The 20269-nt window shown below is 31.9% G+C and overlaps 1 protein-coding gene across 1 annotated transcript in view; it reads left to right on the plus strand.

Moving 5' to 3' along the window:
• The window catches only part of LOC120415091 (ecdysone receptor-like), a 363558-nt gene that overhangs the window by 325482 nt on the left and 17807 nt on the right, over positions 1-20269 (plus strand).

The raw sequence follows: 20269 nt of genomic DNA on the forward strand, positions 1-20269 counted from the left end.
TATGATTACCCAGCGGCGGAGACGAATTTGAGCGGCGACGAACGTGTGTCTTTTTTTTTTGGGAGGGAGGGCAATTTATTGCAACAAATTAAGTCACATTCCAACTGGCTGGATTTGGGCGACTTTCGTGAAGTGATTTTATTTGCTTTAAGTTCAGGTTTCAGTCAACCTGCCAAAGCTTGATACCTTTGCCAAACAATCCTACAATATCTCTCCACCTCCAGGCAATTGCACGCTCCTTAGTTGTTTCGCGCTAAAAACGCCGTCCTTCATAGCTGCCGTTCCAACCTGCGCGCAAAGTGCACAACACCCTTACCTCGCCAAGTTTGAACCAGATAAGACTTAGCGACTTAAGTCCTACACTCCACTCACTTCCAGGCAACCTGCCCTGGTACGTTTCGCTTCAGAACTTTAGAACCTCCTCCTCTCCTCCGCCACCCAACTTGATCCTGTTTTCCGGGTCTTTCCCGCGATTTATACGTGGTCGTCGTCGGAAGATTTATACTTGGAACTTGGCGGCGGCGAGAGTTGAATTTCTGGTTTCCAACTTTACTGCGCTGCACTTCTGGTTGGTTGGCAGGTTCTGCCCCTCAGAACGATGGAGGTTTATGGGGTTTTATGCTGTACACCGCCTTTTGTACCGCCGCTGTTGATGTTTGTGGAAATTAATTTCCTACGACCTGGCCGGGCCAAGTTCTAGTCGAGTCGTCGTCGTTCGTAGCTCTGATTAATCGCTATGGGCAGAGCAATGAGGCATTTGTCAATAATATCGTGTGGTTCTTGTGTTCCGAGTTCTGAGTTGATGTCCTTCGACGTCTTGGCTCGTAAAACGGACGGCATTTCTTTGCGTGTACTGACCGGTTCTTGAGTACGTATACCGACTGTCGATGTACCAAGTGGTGGTCGGCAATGAACAATGAGAATTGTTGGTCGCAGGGCCGTGTACAAGGGGGGGGTTTTAGGGGTTTAACCCCCCCCTGGCAAATTAAGTTAGTTACACCCCATGCGCCCCTCGGCCCGAAGGGCCGATTTTTTTTTGGCTATGTTGCTAAAATGCCAAAGAGATTTTTTTTTCAAATCGATATGAAAAATTTGACTGGAGGCGCCCTAATGACTAAAACATTTTTATGAAAATTATGAAAATTTAACTGGAGGCGCCCCTAACACTTATTTTTTTTCAATACGAATATGCAATATAAAAATTTGACTGGAGGCGCCTCTACGTCTTAAAAAAATCATGCAAATTCTCGGAATGAAATATTGAATGGAGGCGCCCCTACGACTTAAAAAAAATCATATTAATTTTATTATAAAAATTGACTGGAGGCGCCCTTATGACTTGAAAAAACATGAAAATTCTCGATATAAAAAAATTGACTGGAGGCGTCCCTATGACTACCACATTTTTATGAAAATTTAACTGGACGCGCCCCTAAGACTTAATTTTTTTCAATACGAATATGCAATATAAAAATATGACTGGAGGCGCCCCTACGTCTTAAAAAAATCATGCAAATTCTCGAAATGAAATATTGAATGGAGGCGCCCCTACGACTTTAAAAAAATCATATTAATTTTATTATAATTGACTGGAGGCGCCCTTATGACTTGAAAAAACCATGAAAATTCTCGATATAAAAAATTTGACTGGAGGCGCCCCTATGACTACCACATTTTTATGAAAATTTAACTGAACGCGCCCCTTAGACTTAATTTCTTTCAATACGAATATGCAATATAAAAATTTGACTGGAGGCGCCCCTACGACTTTTAAAAAAATCATACAAATTTTGTTATGAAAATTTGACTGGAGGCGCCCTTATTACTTAAAAAAATCATGAAAATTCTCGATATGTAAAAAATTTGACTGAAGGCGCCCCTATGACTAAAACATTTTTATGAAAATTATGAAAATTTAACTGGAGGCGACCCTAAGACTTAATTTTTTTCAATACGAATATGCAATATAAAAAATTGACTGGAAGCGCCCTTACGACTTAAAAAAATCATGCAAATTCTCGATATGAAAAATTAAATATAGGCGCCCCTACGACTTTAAAAAATCATACAAATTTTGTTATGAAAATTTGACTGGAGGCACCCTTATGACTTAAAAAAATCTTGCAAATTATCGATATGAAAAATTTGACTGCAGGCGCCCGTATGACTAGAACCTTTTCATGAAAATTTTGAAAATTTAATTGGAGGCGCCCCTAAGACTTAATTTTTTTCAGTACGTATATGCCATATAAAAATTTGACTGGAGGCGCCCCTACGACTTAAAAAAAAAACAAATTTTATAATGAAAATTTGACTAGAGGCGCTCTTATGACTTAAAAAAAATCATACCAATTCTTATATTGAAAATTTGACCTATGACTATGAATGAAACATTTTTATGAAAATTCTCAATATGAAAATTTAACTGGAGGCGCCCCTACGACCTAATTTTTTAAAACATATTCTCAACATTAAAGATTTGACTGGAGGTGCCCCTTAGAATTAAAAAAATCATGCGAATTCTTGATATGAAAAATTGACTGAAAGCGCCCCTATGAATTATTTTTTTTAAATACAAATTCCCAATGTAAAAATATGACTGAAGACGCCCCTACGACTTTAAAGGCATATGCTCGATATGGCAACTTGGATTGAGGCGCCCTTATGACTTAAAAAAATCATACAAATTCTTATTATGAAAATTTAACTGGTGCCGCCCCTACGACTTAATTTTTTTAAACAAATTCTCAATATTGAAAATTTGACAGGAGGCGACTTAAAAAATCATGAAAATTTTCGCTATGAAAAATTTAATGAATGCGTCCCTACGACTTTGAAAAAATCATACAATTTCTTATTATGAAAATATGACTGGAGGCGCCCTATGACTTAAACATTTTTATGAAAATTCTCGATATGAAAATTGAATTGAAGGCGCCCCTACGACCTAACAAAATCATGCAAATTCTCGATATGAAAAATTGATTGGAGGCTCCACTACGAATTTAAAAAAATCATACAAATTTTATTATGAAAATTTGACTGGAGGCGCCCTTATGACTTAAACAATCATGCAAATTCTCGATATGAAAAATTTGACTGGAGGCGTCCCTTTGACTTAAACATTTTTATGAAAATCATGAAAATTTAACTGGAGGCCTACGACTTAATTTTTTTTAAATAAAAGTTCACAATATAGAAACTTGACTGGAGGTGCCCTTTTAACTTAAAAATATCATGCAAATTCTTCATATGAAATATTGAATGGAGGCGCCCCTACGACATTAAAAAAAAATTAATTATATTTTAAAAAATGACTGGAGGCGCCCTTATGACTTGAAAAAAACATGAAAATTCTCGATATTAAAATTTGGTTGTAGGCGCCTCTATGACAAAAACATTTTTAAGAAAATTCTTGATATGAAAATTGAATTGGAGGCGCCCCTACGACTTAAAAAAATCATGCAAATTCACGATATAAAAAATTGAATGGAGGCTCCCCTACGACTTCAAAAAATTCATACATTCTCGATATGAAAAATTTTACTGGAGGCGCCCCTATGACTAAAAATTTTTTATGAAAATTATGAAAATTTTACTAGAGGCGCCCCTACGATTTAATTTTTTCCAATTCAAATTCTCAATATAAAATTTTGACTGGAGACGCCCTAACGACTTAAAAAAATCATGCCAACTTTCGATATGAAAAAATGAATGGAGGCGCTCTTTTGACTCAAAAAAAATCATACAAATTCTTATTATGAAAATGTGACCTATGATAATTATGAATGAAACATTTTTATGAAAATTCTCAATACGAAAATTTAACTGGAGGCGCCACTACGACCTAATTTTTTTTAAACATATTCTCAACATTAAAAATTTGACTGGAAGCGCCCCTACGACTTAAAAATATCATGCAAATTTTGGATATGAAAAATTGACTGGAAGCACCCCTATGAATTATTTTTTTTAAATATGTATTTAAAAAAAATAATGTTAATGTAAAAAATATGACTGAAGACACCTCTACGACTTTAAAGGCATATTCTCGATATGGCAACTTGGATTGAGGCGCCCTTATGACTTAAAAAAATCATACAAATTCTTATTATGAAAATTCAACTTGTGACTTAAATTTTTTAGACAAATTTTCAATACCAAAAATTTGACAGAAGGCGCCCCTACGACTTACAATCATGAAAATTTTCGCTATGAAAAATTTAATGGATGCGTGACTACGACTTTAAAAAAATCATACAATTTCTTATTATGAAAATTGACTGGAGGCGCCCCTATGACTAAAACATTTTTATGAAAATTATGAAAATTTAATTGGAGGCGCCACTACGACTTTAAAAAAATCATACAATTTTTTTATGAAAATTTGACTGGAGGCGCCCTTATGACTAAAAAAAATGCAAATTCTCGATATGAACATTTTGATTTGAGGCGCCCCTACGACTTAAAAAAATCATGCAAATTCTCGATATGGAAAATGGAATGGGGGCGCCCCTATGACGTAAACATTTGTATGTAAATTCTCAATATGTAAGTTTTACTGGAGGCGCCCTTATGAGTTGGGAAAAAAATGGTAAAAATATTGAAAAAAAAGTTGAATAATCAGTGCCCAAATCAGCTTAAAAATGATAAAAATATTTTAAACATAAGATTTTACTGGAACCGCTATTATGACAAAATTAAAACATTCAACAAAAAAAGTTTGATTATCGACGCCCCTCTAGCAACATAAAGACTGTTTAATAAGAGCAAAACAAAGTTTGGCGTACGGTAACATAAAAAAATAAAAATTTAGCGTTCTAGCTACAACAATTTTTTGCGCCGGTTGGCAAACTTTGTTTGATTAATTTTGAATAGTCTTTATAGCTTGAGGAGCGCCGATAGTCAAATAATTTTATCAACAAAACGCCGCTGGTAAAATCCTATTTTTAAAATATTTATCTTTGATCTTTTTTATGTTGCTCTACTTTTTTCATTTTTTTTATTTTGTCATGAGGCCACCTCTAGTGAAATTTTATTTTCAAAAAGGTAGTCAAATTGTTTTATTTAAAAAAATTATTTCATCACAAGGCGCAACTTTTTATCATTTTTATGTTGCTTAAGCTAACTTTTTTTTGATTATTTTTTTTACGTGTTGTGAAACTTTCTTTGAAATCTAATTTTCAAAATATTTTCATCATTTCTATGGTGCTATTCAGGCGTTGATAGTATTTTTTTTAATATGTTAATTATTTTATCATTTTTTAAATTTTGTTTAAGAGAGAGGTGCCTTTTCGGAACATTTTCTGGGGTAAATCGAAATATATCTTTGTTTCCTGTAGCAACTTTGTTACTTTTTATCGATTTTCTAGGACGTTTCTTCAGAAAAGTCAAGGAATCGATAGAAATATATTCAAAATTATCTTTTTTAATTTTTTATACTCAAAAAATCTGTTTCAAATGTTTGACCCAAAAATGAAGTTTCTTATCAAATTTTTCAGATTTTCAGAAAATTCCGTCCAAAGATACAAAATTTCATACGTTTACATACCCATTCCAGCCCTCAAAATTGTATGGAGACTTGCATGAAAAAACAAATGATGCAAAATTGCTTCTTTTGACATAGGGAATGCAAAGAAAAGTCGATTGAAAACCAGTAGTTTCCGAGTTATGATCAGTTGAACACTTTCAGTTTATCCAGCTACAACCCAACCCCACCTCCAGGCGGGGTTCGATCTAATAATTCGCCAATAATCTTTTTTTTTACCAATTTTCGACCTTTAAAAAGCATTGGAAAGGTGAACTCTTAAAATTTGATTTTTTTAGGGTTGAACGTGTGACTTGTTTTATTTGACTTTACCAATGTTTGAAAAAATGAAAAAATTTCTTGGCTGTGTTTTTCACTAATATTTTCTGTACTTTTTTTTCTATTGTTTCAGACTATACCTCTAAGCATTTTTTAACAATTTAAATGATAATGGTTTGTTCTAGAGTAAATAAATTAAAAACATACAAAAAAATAATGAAAAATTGGCTGTAAAAACATGACAAATTAGGTGCTAAAATAGGCCAAATCCTATTAAAAACAAATATCAACTAAACAAGATAAATGCAAATATAAAAACTATAAATGAAACAAAAACAACAAAAAACAAGAGACGTAAACTTTTTCGTAGAACAAAAGTTGCTCAAAATGACAAGGGAAAAATTTAAAAAAAATCGAAAAAAAATTGGGCAGCAAAATCAAGTTCATCGATTTGATTTCTTTGAGATTGTGTATCTCAGAAACAAATTGCTCGATTTGAAAGTTTCAGAGAGAAAATTGTACAAAATTTTCTTGAAAAAAAACCAAAATAAATTGAAAATGCAGTCCTAAAATTAGCTTTAACCTGAAAACGGTACATTTTGTTAACAAAATTGCTTCAACAATTTTTGTCCACTTTTACGTTTTTTTTTCTTCAAAAAAATCATATCTCCTAAACCAGATGAATAATATGACCGGCCACAGAATTGTATGGACATTTGTATAGAAAAACGAATTATGCAATTGTGCTTCTTTTGACATATGGAATGCATGGTGCATGGCAAAGTTTCATCCAAATCAAAAAAATGAAAAGCTAAAAATCGTGAAAAAAATTTGCGAAATCGTAGAGAACTACTCTTAATATTAAAAAAAAAAACTTATGAAAACTTGTTTTGAGCAATTACCGCTACACTTGTTCACTAAAACCCCGTTTTACGCTCCACAAGTGAACGGCCCATGCCTCTTCCGATTTACGCCAAAACTCTCATTTGCGCAAAAATCTCAAATTCGCTCAAACTCCGAATTAACGCCCCCCCTTCATGGTGCTATTCAACACGATTTGCAGCACCAATTCAAAAAGTGTAGTCTCTTGTTGCACCAATGTAAAATATATAAAAAACGAAGCTGACTTTATATCTGTCACCCGGGACTAGACCAACCACTGTCATCCTTTTAACTACAAGGACTTCGCCGCCCTGTTTGAGTAAGGCACAGAGCGACGGCGCCGGATACCCATATTTACACTTAGAATTTTAGAGCGTCCGCCGCGGGATTCGAACCAGCAAAATATATGTAAAATATACCAAAGTATTATTTATTGAGTTTAAAGATTGACTGTTAGCGCCCTTTCGCAATCTAAACAAGCACCCCATGCGCCCCTTTCGAGAAAACCCTCCCCTTTCGAAAATCCTGTGCACGGCCCTGGTTGGTCGCCTGATGGTTGATCATGATGATTAGGCTTAGTGATTTTTCACGCTCGAAAATTGCAAATTTCACGGGGACCTAAATTTCATAACACCAAATTTCACGCAAATTTCGCGGAACGAGAAAAATGTTGAAATAACTCTGAAAATCTTATGTTTAAATCACAGAAACAACTTTTTAAACTACATTATAAATTATTCTTAAGTAAAAACTAAAAAAAATCTTCACAGACACAGAAAAAAATGTCATAATGTTTTAAGGATCTCTATCTATATTTTGAAACAAAATGCAGGGCATGTGTATTCTCATTTATTGAACTGCTTATTTAATATTCGACCAATGAAAAAAAATAAATCAAATTATTCGCTCTACAGCATTGCCTTGGCGTTCTCAATTTATTAGTCGAATCTCATAATTATTGCGAGATTCGACTAATAAAGCTACACAGTTTTCGCTGATTTGATTCTGTTTTAACATTTTGATTTTTTTTAATTTCATTTGGAAGCAATCATGTTCAACAAAAATGAGTAAAATAATTTGAAATTTCTGCGACATTGAGCTTATTCATTTTTTAAATGTTAATCTCTCTTTTCAACAAGCTAAATTTAAAATTAATTAGATAATTAATAAGAAAAAACATAAAAAATAGTATTTTTTATCTTTCACAGAATCATCCACCCAAATAATCAAATATCGTTAAAATTGAACAGGATTCAGAAAAATATTCATTCTTTTAATTTCTCTTGGAACTTTACCTTTCATATAAAATAGCCGTTAAAATTTTGATTGCAGCGAATGAAAATATTCCTAAATTTCGTTAATTCCTAAAAAACAATCTGAACAACTCTTTAAGTGGTACACATCAAGCTTTTCAAGTGAAAACAAATAAAATTTACTCAAATAGTTTTTTTTGATGAAACATTTATTATTTTGTTATTAAAAAAATGATTTGAGAAAATTGATAAATTTCATGAATTTCACGCCATCTACGAAATCCTAGAAAATCACTAACCCTATATTAGTAATTAAACAAGGGTCGATTAAATCTACAAAAAAATAGTCATAAAATTAGTGTTATTCCTATTTGAGTTTGTTAAATTATTTTGAGAAAAATCGTTACAGTTCCACACAAACATAAAGTTTCACGGAATTTCGCGGAAAATGCCTTATTTCGCGGACTTCACGCTGTCCGCGAAATCGTGAAATTTCACTAACCCTAGTTATGATTGACACTTCTTATTGAATCGAGTCGGGTTTGTTGACTTTATGCATGGATATTTCATTATGGTGATCTTAAATCCTTATAAATAATGAGTTTTGTATTTTTGATGATATTGAGATAAATTGTGGTTTTTGAAAGTTCATGTAAACAGCGAATAAAAAGTTAAATTTTTGAAGGTGAAAATTTGGTTTGTTGGCATGATCTCTTTTTTGAGTAATTTTATTTAAACAATATGTAAAATTTTGAGATTCAACCAAAAGTGATGACAACTTCTCTTTTTTATGTTTTAGGCGACACCAAGTGCCATCTTGTCAGAAAATTGATAAGTTTTCAAAATTCTAAATAAGTACTGAGGAAGCAAAAACTTTTGTGATGATGTATATTTACATTTCAATTCGGTTTTATTGGTGAATAATCAAGTTACAATAAGTTCTTTTGAGGTACATAACAGAGTCATAACCCATGTTGGAACAGTTATTTTTGCTTGTAAACAAAGGTGTCACCAAGAGTAAGAAAAAAAACTTACTAAAATGCGATGTACATTTCTCAAAAAAATCTAAATAGTTTCAATCGAACCCAAACATGCTAAACATAATTTTATGCATGGGAAAAAGGATTTTTTTTTCAGTTCAATCGACTTGCATGTTGATTAAAATTTTGAAGGTTTTAGATAATACTTAATGCCCCTGATTTCTCAAGACGATTTTTAAGGGGTTTTTAGTGGACGGGTGCAAAATACATTTTAAAACACTTTTTTCATCCAAATGTTGACACCTACACAGCTAAAAAAGTAGTAATCCAGCTGCGTGTAAAAGGCCTGGGTGTAAAATAAATATAGCATTATTTTCTGCAATTTTATGTTATTTTACACTCTAAAATATGTAGCCCATCAGTATGCACAGCTTAAAAAATAGTAATCCAGCTGCGTGTAAAAGACCTGGGTGTAAAATAAATATTGCATTATTTTATGCAATTTTATGTAATTTTACACCCTGAAATATGTAGCCCAACAGTATGGAAAACCTACTTAACCGAAATGTCAAGCCCATATATGCGTTTATCCTTTCAGCTTTACATCGGTCTGATGGCCGAGTGGGCTAAGGCGCCAGTCCTTACTGTTGGTGCTGGGTTTGAATCCCGTCGGTTGCAACTTTTTTTTTGTTTTTGCAAAAAATGTACATGCAGTGTGTAATATTAAGTGTTTATTTTGACGAAGGTGATGTGCATGCTTTTGCAAGCGATTTTACCATCGGATTTTTTGCTGTGTAGGTTAGTAATTTGTATTTTATTTTTTTAGTTTTTGGGAAGGGGGGCTCTTGATTTTGGTCAGAGCCGAGGGACATAAACTTCAAAAAATATTTGCAACGGCCTTATTCGAATTAAAATTTGTCCAAGGCATTCGGAATATCTAGTCAGGACTGTATGTGAATTTTTCAGTTTGACCATTTTCGAAAAAAAATAGTCTTTTTTAAATGACATTTCCTCAGTTTTGCTAAATAAGCCTACGTTTTTTGATCAGAGTATGGAGTATCGAGAAAAATAATAAAATCCAAAATTTTCTGCTCTATCAAATGACATTTATTTTTACCCTTTAAAATAAAAAGTAACATTTTGAAAAAAGCTACAAACACTTATTTTTGACATTTTCAAAATATTTCAAAGTAATTGCTACTGAAAAAAAAGAAAATTTCATAAAATTAACAATTTTTAACATTAAAAATTGTACCATTAGTTCCCGAAATTTCAGTGCACTTTATCAGCTATTTGGATATATATTTTCTTAAAGGTAAACATGGGCACTAATTTTAAAAATTGTAAAACTGTTTTTTTTAATTTCCTTAAAATTGGCTGAAAACGATGCGCATCTTCAAAATTAGACTGAATTACTTTTTTGATTGCAAATTTATTTTTAATATTAGAGAATTAAATTTTAAATTTTTGTAAACTTGGTCAATGATTTTTGCTATTTTATAATTATTTGTTGAAAAAAATAGTACTTTTTTTGTACAAACATTTAGTAACAAAAAGCATAGAACGATATTCTACGCAAAAAATGATTTGAAAATCAGCAAAATGATGTTTTCCGTATATAATTTGTTGGCGTAGTTCCCATCCGCACCTACATTTTTGTCGAAGACACCAACGATAAATAATATCATTCAAAAATGAATGCTGAAAAGTACTTTTTGCAATTACGTCGTGAAACTTCTTACTTTTCCTGTCATTCTCAAACGACGAAACAGCCTACTTTTCTAAACCAAAAATAACAGAATCGAGAAGAAACACTTTTCAAAACAATTGCTGAAAAGTTGAACTTTTCAGCACTTGTTTTGAAAAGTAATACTTTTCAACATTATTTTAATTTTAACAGTGGATTGACTAAATACATGCACATTTGACCTACAATTCCATTCAAAGAATTTTTTTCGGCATTGCAAAAAAAATTGTATGGAACTCGTTGCAAAACGTATTTTTTCAGCACTCGTCGTATTTATCCCACTCGGTGAACCTCGTTGGATAAATGTACGACTCGTGCTGAAAAAAAGCAAGCAGCTTACTGTGGAACTGAAAAAATGTTTTATTTTTACTCAACTAATGAAAACTTTTTTTATATTTTTTGTCAAGAAGTTTCAAACAAAGAATCACAATTGAAATATCTGCGCAAAATTACACCGTTTTTTTTTTTTTGCTCCTACAAGAACAAATCATATCCCGCACAGACACACACGGTGCATGTTTCGAGCACACTGAACTGTGCAGCATTAAATTAGCTGGAAATCAAGGTCGCGAGCTGCGTCAACAGGATGACAGCGTTTGTACACGGTTCCGGGAATTTCATTCACTCTGCGTGTAGAACCTACTAACCAACCAACTTGACACACGCGAAACGCCACGCTTGTTCTTTCGCGCGAAAAAAGAAGGGAGGAAAATGCATTTTCTCGACTTTCATAAAGCAGTGACAATTAAAAATGGTTTATGGGCCTCACAATGCAAAAAAAGAATAATAAAGTGACTCAAATTGTTCTGGTTTGAAAAATGGAAACAGAAGAAGACGAAGAAAAAGAAGCAGCAGCTAAAAACCCATCTTTCACCTCTTATTATAGCAACAGGAAAGTGACTCTGACTAGTCGTCGTCGACGACGTTTTGTACAACAACACAAAGAAGTGCAGAATTCAGCACATCCGAGCGCACTATCGCACTTTGAATGTCGAAAATGACCTTAATTCAGAGTGCGCGCACGGGTTACAGGCGGGATGATCGGCACTGATCCTTATCACCTTCGGCTGCCAGGTCAGTTCTTCCGCTGGAACTGAGATTTCACGTTCTGGAATCAGGATTTGCATTTGAAACAGTTTACAGTTTGCTGGAAACATTTTAAAACGATAAGGTTATTCACCGTTCGAGGAAAAGTTTTTTTTTTTTTTGTTGCAAAACTAAAAATCACTGATACAGTTGCAAGAAACACGCGGAAATGTTTTTCTCGCAAAAATAAAATAAATTTAAAACACAAATTGTTGACACATAGTTGAGTCGCCTTGGAATGTACACCACAATCGAGAGTGATTCTAAACTTCTGAAAAGGAGATTTAAATACGATTAGAATGTGCATTTCTTAAAGAGTTGTTTTTGATCTTCCAAGTAAACGGGATAACGCGTTCCGAAGAATGTTGTACCTTGAATCAGGACAGTGACGTTTAAATACTTCTGGAAAGACAATTAACCCTTTGTGGAAATCAAAAAATTTTAAAATTCCTTAAAATAAAAAAAAATAACGTTAACTGAAATTAACTTGAAAAGCTGATGTTTGAAAAATAAATTTATTAAAAATAAGACATCTGTTAAGTCTGTGGCACGTCACAGTAATTTGTAGATGATTCCGATCAAAACAGTGTGTATCATTTGAATTTAACCTTGAGCGATTAGACTCACAAAATGATCTCGAACTTAAACTTTTCCTAACTAACTCTGTGTGAGGGGTCAAGAATAAATTTGGAAAGTGAATGAACTTAGATAGAAATGAAATTTGTTTGTTCTTTGGATTTTGAACATTTGAAAACATCAACTTAAAATATTTAGGTTCCAGGAGTTATTTTTTACAATATTCAAATCCAGTTTTGAAACCTTCCACGGATGAGTCCACAGCATGAGTTTTGATACATATAATATTGCAATTTAATTTGATATTGTTGAAGTTAATAAACTGCAAAAAATGGCCGAATATCTGAGAATTTAACATGAACAACTCTCTACGAAATCGGCCGATTTCAACCATTTTTATTTTTTGTATTTTTTGATTTGGCTCAAACTTTGTGGGGGCCTTTCCTATGACCAAAGAAGCTATTTTGTGTAATTGGTTCACCCATACAAGTCTCCATACAATTTTGGCAGCTGTCCATACAAAAATGGTACGTAAATATTCGAATATCTGTAACTTTTGAATGAATTTTTTGATCAATTTGGTGTCTTCGGCAAAGTTGTAGGTATTGTTGAGGACTATTGAGAAAAAATAGGTACACGGAAAAAAAATTGCCGATTTTTTAATTAACATTTTTTTCGCAAAAACACAATTTCCCAAAATACGTATTTTTTTGATTTTCGAGATTTTTTTTATATGTTTTAGGGGACAAAAAATCGAAATTTCTCGCAAAAACTAATTTGACGTAATTTTTTTATGTAAAATTGAATTTTCAATCGAAAAGTACTTAACAGATTTTTTGATAAAAGGCTCTGTTTTCAAAATATAGCCACCGAAAGTTTGTTTTTTTGCGAAATATTTGCAGTTTTTCGATTTAAAAAAACATACGTCAAATTTTTAGAAAGGAGTGACCATTTCTAAAAAAATTTTTTTTGAAAAGTTCTAAACTATTTTATAAAGTTTTAATGAATAGTTCTTGATATTTTTTTATTATTTTATCAATTTTAAATTACAATTCCCAGGTCCCAGTTTATAAATTTCAGAAAAACAAATATTTTTAATAAATTGAATCTAAAACTTTTGGTACTCATTTAAAAAAAAAACTTTTAACTATGTTTTAAAATTATGTATTATGTTTATTAGCACAAATCATGAAAAGGCTAGCATCCAACTAATTAAAGCCATATTATGAACTGAGAAACTCGCTGTGCTGACAAGCAAAGGTCATTCCCGACACGTCATTTCTTTCTCATCACTCATCAGTCTTCCCAAAAATGTAAAACAAGCGTCAAGTTGTCGCTGTAATACTTTCTTGTCACATGTGAGCAGTTCTCTCAGATTTCGGTCATTCCGTTTTTTTTTTTAATTTTTTAATCCGACTGAAACTTTTTTGGTGCCTTCGGTATGCCCAAAGAAACCATTTTGCATCATTAAATTCTCCATATAATTTTCCATACAAATTTGGCAGCTGTCCATACAAAAATGATTTATGAAAATTCAAAAATCTATATCTTTTGAAGGAGTTTTTTGATCGTTTTGGTGTCTTCGGCAAAGTTGTAGGTATGGATATGGACTACACTAAAAAAAAGGTATACGGTAAAATTTTTTTTTGTGATTTTTTATTTAAGTTTTTGTTACTAAATCGGAAAATTTCACGAATATTTCATATTTTAACAATGTAAATCGGACTATTAGTTGCTGAGATATCGACATTAGAAAATGGTGTGTTGTTTGGGTGGGACTTAAAAAACATCAATTTTCCTGTTTTTAAACCTTTACATGGCAATATCTCAGCAACTAAGGGTCATATCAACAAAGTTCAAAAATCCAAAATATAGAGAATTTTCTCAGCTTTCCAAAAATATTTTTTTCAAAAGTGAGCAAACATGTGCACTTATTTAAAAAAATTAAAAACTGCGATTATTTTCAAAAAAGTCACCTAAAAATGGATTTAACTGGAAAACGCTGCACTTTATCAAAATTTCACTAAAGTACTTCTTGATTGCAAATTTGATTTTACATCGAAAAATGAAGTTGAAATTTTTTTACGACCAATATTTCGATTTTTTGAAAAAATCAGTATTGATCAAAAAATTCATAATTCGGTCAAAGATTTTTTGCACAACTTGAAAATTTCTGAAAAGTTGACATTTGATGTCCCCAAAACATATCAAAAAATAAAAAAAATAAAAATAGTGTTTTTTTTGCAAATCAAGTTTTAGTGACAAAAAGTTAAATAAAAAATCACAAAAAAAAATTTACCTGTATCATTTTTTTCAGTGCAGTCCATATTCATACCTACAACTTTGCCGAAGACACCAAATCGATCAAAAAATTCCTTCAAAAGATACAGATTTTTCCATTTTCATACATCATTTTTGTATGGACAGCTGCCAAATTTGTATGGAAAATTATATGGAGAATCTAATGATGCAAAATCACTTTTTTGGGCATACCGAAGGCACCAAAAAAGTTTCAGTAGGATTAAAAAATACAAAAATTTAAATTCCAAAAAAAAGACCGATTTCGTGGAGCATTGCTCATGTGAGTTCGCTGCATACAAAAAAAAAACAATGTAAATAAAATTTCTTTTATTTGCAATTTGTCGTATTCTAAAGGTCATTTTAGACACTCAATTTCTGCCATTTTTGTTGAATTTCATAAAATAAATTATGGGTCCATCGAAAAAAAAAAAATAATTGCTCTTGAGAGAAAAAATTGTATGAGTCAGTAGATCCAAGATAGGTCCATTTACTCAAACCATTAGGCAGCAAAAAAAAGTTGAATTTTCGAATGTTGAAAATTCGGTTGGTTGAATATTAACCTCTTTTTTGTGTAATATCACTTTAAAAATGTGAATTCACCATTTTCAGAGGTAAAATTAATCTTTTTTACACAAAATCTGTCATCATTTCCTGATAAATATTACCATCATTTTTTTCTGTGTAGGCCTAGAAAACGCAACGAAAGCGTCAAGAAATCACAACCTCAACCACGTAATGTGTGACATTTATGTGCACCAAAATTCTGTCACCTTTTCCACTCAGAAAGGTTTGTCTACCCCCTCGGCAGACACAAACCGCTCACAAGTTCAGCAGACGTCATCAATTTTGATTTTTCGCGGACAAGGTCTCGCCGCCGCCGTCGCAGCCAAATTAATTAGATTTTTGGGCAAGATCTAAATCTCACAAAATTCCACCACCCAAAATGATGCAGGCGCAACATTATAAAATGCACATATATTTACACACACGCCGACAGATTTATGGCAGCGGGAATGTGAAATAAGTGCGAATCTCGTCTCTTTGCCTTAGAAGAACGAGATCAAATGCAACAAAAAAGAGAGTCGGGCTAAAATTTAGTCCGATGTAAGTGATGACAGCAATGCACATTTTCTGCATCATCTTCTCCGAAATGTGATATCTCTAACGTTAAGAAATCGTGAGTTTGAAGAAAAAATGAAACAAGATTATGCTTTTAACGAAATTAGCTTGGTCGGTAAAGTCGCGCCCATAAATCAACGGTTTCGAGTTCGAGTCCCGACTTTTTCCCTCAACTTTTATTAAATCTCAAGCAAATTGAAAACAAAAGCATCCGCCCCAAACTATGAAAACACTCCCAACACAAGCACTGTTGCTGCCAACTATTAAATTATACTTTATGGCGCTAGTTTAATTTTACGAGCGATTTACTTTGGTTGCAGGCTGCTCGCCCTCTCTGTAAGTGCAAAATAGAATTATTTCTGAGCGCGAAAATGCATCCACGTCGGGGCTTCTGGAATTCAACACACACACCTACTCACAAACACAAATGCGGGTGTGGTTTCTGTTTACGTGTTAAATGCGTCCACAAATCATGTGATTATGTGTGGTAAGGTGTTGGTGGTAACGAAGGGCCGAGCTCGCCGACTTGACATTTATTTGGTGTCGGTTTGGGTCTAAAAAAAAAAGTTTTAAAAATGCTTTATTTATTTACAAACAAAAAATCAGTCTACAAAATACGTAAACTGCAAAGAAGTCTTCAAATTTCTTACAACATGCAATTTCTAAGAATTTAACTAGTAAATTGAAAACATTTTGAAATTAACTTCTGAGAAGAAAAAAAAATCAATAAATACAGCAATTTGTTCAGTGAAATTCTTCTACAATATCAATATTGTAGTTGAGTACCCCCTAAGTTTTGGGTTTTGGGAGTTGGTTATACAAAATGGGCATGTGAATATTCAAAAATCTTTATCTTGTGAAGTGAGCTTCGGATCGATTTGATGTCTTCGGCAAAGTTATAGAATAAGACCATAACCTTTTTCGGAAAAATAAGTACTAAGAATAATTGGACTTTTTTTTATAATTAAGGCCGTTGCAAATATTTTCCAAAGTTTATGTACCCTCACCCCACTCGAAAATCAAAATAAACGTCTATCTACAATTTGAAATGCCCTTTCCTGCGCTTAAAACCATGCTCAGCATGTTTGGGATCGATTCACTTTGGCAAGAGTCGAGAGACTTAAACTTCAAAAAATATTTGCAATTATCTAATAGTTGATATTTCCAAAACGTTTATTGTTATTGTCTATTTTTTATGTAAGTGTACCAACCATGATATTTTAACGATTGAGCATATTCTGTGACCGGAGATATAATCTTTTGAATAAATTTTGATTTTTGGAAAAAGTTAAAATATTGTCAAACTAAATTTCAAAACCCACATTTGCAATCGAAAACTTAATCATTTTTTTAAACATTTCTTCAAAATTACATTTGAAAATGTCCAAAATAAGTGTATCATTTTTTTCAAAAGATTCTTAAAATTCAAAGCTATTTTCATTTTAAAGAGCAAACAATTGCACAAAAATTAAATTTTTGCAATTCCGTCGTGAAACTACTTACTTTTCCTGTCATTCTTGAACGACGAAATAGCCTACTTTTCTGGACCAAAAATAACAGAACCGAATAGCAAAATTTTCAAAATAAATGCTGAAAAGTTCTACTTTTCAGCACTGAAATGAGTGCTGAAAAGTTGAACTTTTCAGCACTTGTTTCGAAAAGTAACGCTTTTCAACATATTTTTGATTCAAACGATTTATTGACAAAATACATGAAAATTTGACATAAAATTTCACTCAATGGGTGTTTTTCGGAATTGCAAAAAATGTTGTATGGAACTCGTTGCAAAACTTGATTTTTTCAGCACTCTTCATATTTATCCAACTCGGTGAACCTCGTTGGATAAATGTACGACTCGTGCTGAAAAAATCCTCTTTTTGCAACTTGTTAACTACTATTAAAAGTTTTTTTTTTAATTTTTTTATGAAAAGGCAATTAAATTAGAAATTTTGTAGATTTATGACATATTTTTGATGATTGAGCTATACAAAAAGCCATCATTTTATCTTATACGCAAAGTCAAATCTTTTGATCGTTAGCCAAATTTTATACTTACAAAATTTGGGCCAAAATCCGGAAAAATGCATTTCCTGATGATAGAAAAAAATATTTAAAATTTCTGATGTTGGAAAAATATTTATTATTGTTATGATAAATAACAACAAATGTTATTTTTTGTTAATATTTTTGTTGTTTAATATTCAGAAGCCATTAGAATTTACAGCTAAAAAAAGAACAAATATAAGTTTTGAACTCAAAAACAATAATAGTAAATTATATATTTTTTTATTATAGTATTCATTATTTAACAATGTTATGAAATAAAAATTTAATAAATTTGTTTGAAATTTCAGGTTTAATCCTTTAAATCCTGAATTTAATAAAAAAAAGTTGATGATTCGAAGATGATCCTTATGCCAATACGCAAATTAGGCCGTTACAAATATTTTTTGAAGTTTATGTCCCTCTACTCTGACCAAAGTCGATGATGAAAAAAAAGTTTTTTAAAATGAATTATACACCTGCCCAGTTGTTTTGCCATCATTAGTTTCCAAAATATTTAAGTTTTGACAAAAATTTAATTTTTGCGAAAAAATGAAATTTTTGTGGTGCTGAACATTGGAATTTCATAAAAATTCAAAACATTTTTAGACAAGCCCAAACATGATAAGTATGATTATCAATGCAGAAAAATACATTTTAGATTGTTTTCAGTTGGCTAGAGTTTTATGTTCATGAAAATTTTGAAGATTTCTGGAAAAATATTTTTTTGCCCTTTGATTTTTCAGACCAATTTTAAACTTTGAAAAATATTTGCAACGGTTTTATAGGATAGTTTTGTAAATTTTGAATTTTGACCCATCAGACCTAAAAGCATTAAATTAAATTAATTAGTCGACTCTTAAGAACCAACAGAAAAAAAACAATTGGTCGTTAAAGTTATTTATCCGAAAATGTTTTTTTTACCTGTAATTATTTTTTGTATAATTTTCAAAATCAATTAAAATTTCAAAAACTTTCCTTTGCTCTAAAAAATTAGGAACAGATGAACTTTTTAAACCAAAAAACAATTAAAGTTATTTTAAAACATTTTCATTTTTTGTATTCTTTTTTTGGCAATGATTTTTTAATCAAATTGCTTTTAAATATGAAAAATGAATTTGAGAAAAATAATTGGTTCAAAAATTCCAACAGCAAATCACATTCCAAATTTGTTTGTTTGATAAGGGAATCAAAAATATAAATATGGCATTATTTACAAGTCCCTGAGAGCATGAATCTCGTCAGGCGATAATTTTTGTTAGATGCATTACAGAAATACAACTATTTTAACATTATTAATGCAGAACAAAATTGTGCTAGCTCTACACTAAGGCGCAAAAATGTATTTTTTTTTGTCAACCTTAAAAATATAAATATAAAAATATAAGTCATTCGAAACACACAAAAAAACATTACTTTTCTAATAAATTGAGGGTGGCATTACAGTAACTCGATAACCACATACTTTTATGAATACAAATAAATACCTATTTTAGAATGAAAAATCTTTATCCAAATGAAGAAAAATGCCAACCAGATATTTGACTATTTTGCAATTGTAAATAGCAAATATTTATTTGATCTTTTTGTTGATAGAAAATATTTTTTGAGCACTCCATCAAATTGAAAGTGCATTTCCACATAAAAGTTCCTTAAACTCTGCATTGCCATTTCCTCACGGTTGTTGAAATCCAGAAATTTGGAAATTGTCGTACCGGTCCTCCGTAACAAGACACAAAAATGTGGATCATTAACTCTAAACCTTTTCCCTCTTTCAAAATGGTAAAATAAATAAACATAATACCGTCAGTGGGGGTGACTATGGGTCAAAAAACGATACACCTCTCGAAATTTCTTAATAACAAAAACAATTTAAATAACATCAAAAATCTTTCAACGTAGATTTGTTCTTAGATAGTTTGCTAACATTTTCCAAAAATATGGTGGATTTTGATGAACACTACCTTAGATGCCAATAGTTTGAAAATTGACCCAATCTCACCCCTTAGAGGGGGTGACATTGGGTCAAATGAAACTAAAATGATGCTCAAGTACAACGATATGGTAAAAACAAGTCATCCAACAGCGTTTCTTGTTCGAGGGAATCGTATTGACACGCTACAATGTTTGAAGTGGAGATTTTCAAACATTTGGGTAGTTTTCTAGCAATTCTAACAAAAATATTAGAAAAATATTTTTTCGAGAGGTCATTTTTGGCCAAAAACGTACCCCAACTTTAGACATCTGCCAAAATAACAGGATTTGTTCTAGGAACGAGATTTTTTCAGCGAAGTCATCTTAAGATGTCCCTTACACAACACCTTTAACAGAATTCAGTTTCATTGAGAATAACCCAATCTCACCCCCCAGACCCAATGTCACCCCCACTGATGGTACTAGATAGGTCAAAACTCAAACATTTTTCAAATTTTATGGTATCCATCATTATGGCAAATCCCACAGGAAATGTCATCGT

Source organism: Culex pipiens, chromosome 2 (genome assembly GCF_016801865.2).
Source record: "Culex pipiens pallens isolate TS chromosome 2, TS_CPP_V2, whole genome shotgun sequence".
Taxonomy (NCBI): domain Eukaryota; kingdom Metazoa; phylum Arthropoda; class Insecta; order Diptera; family Culicidae; genus Culex; species Culex pipiens.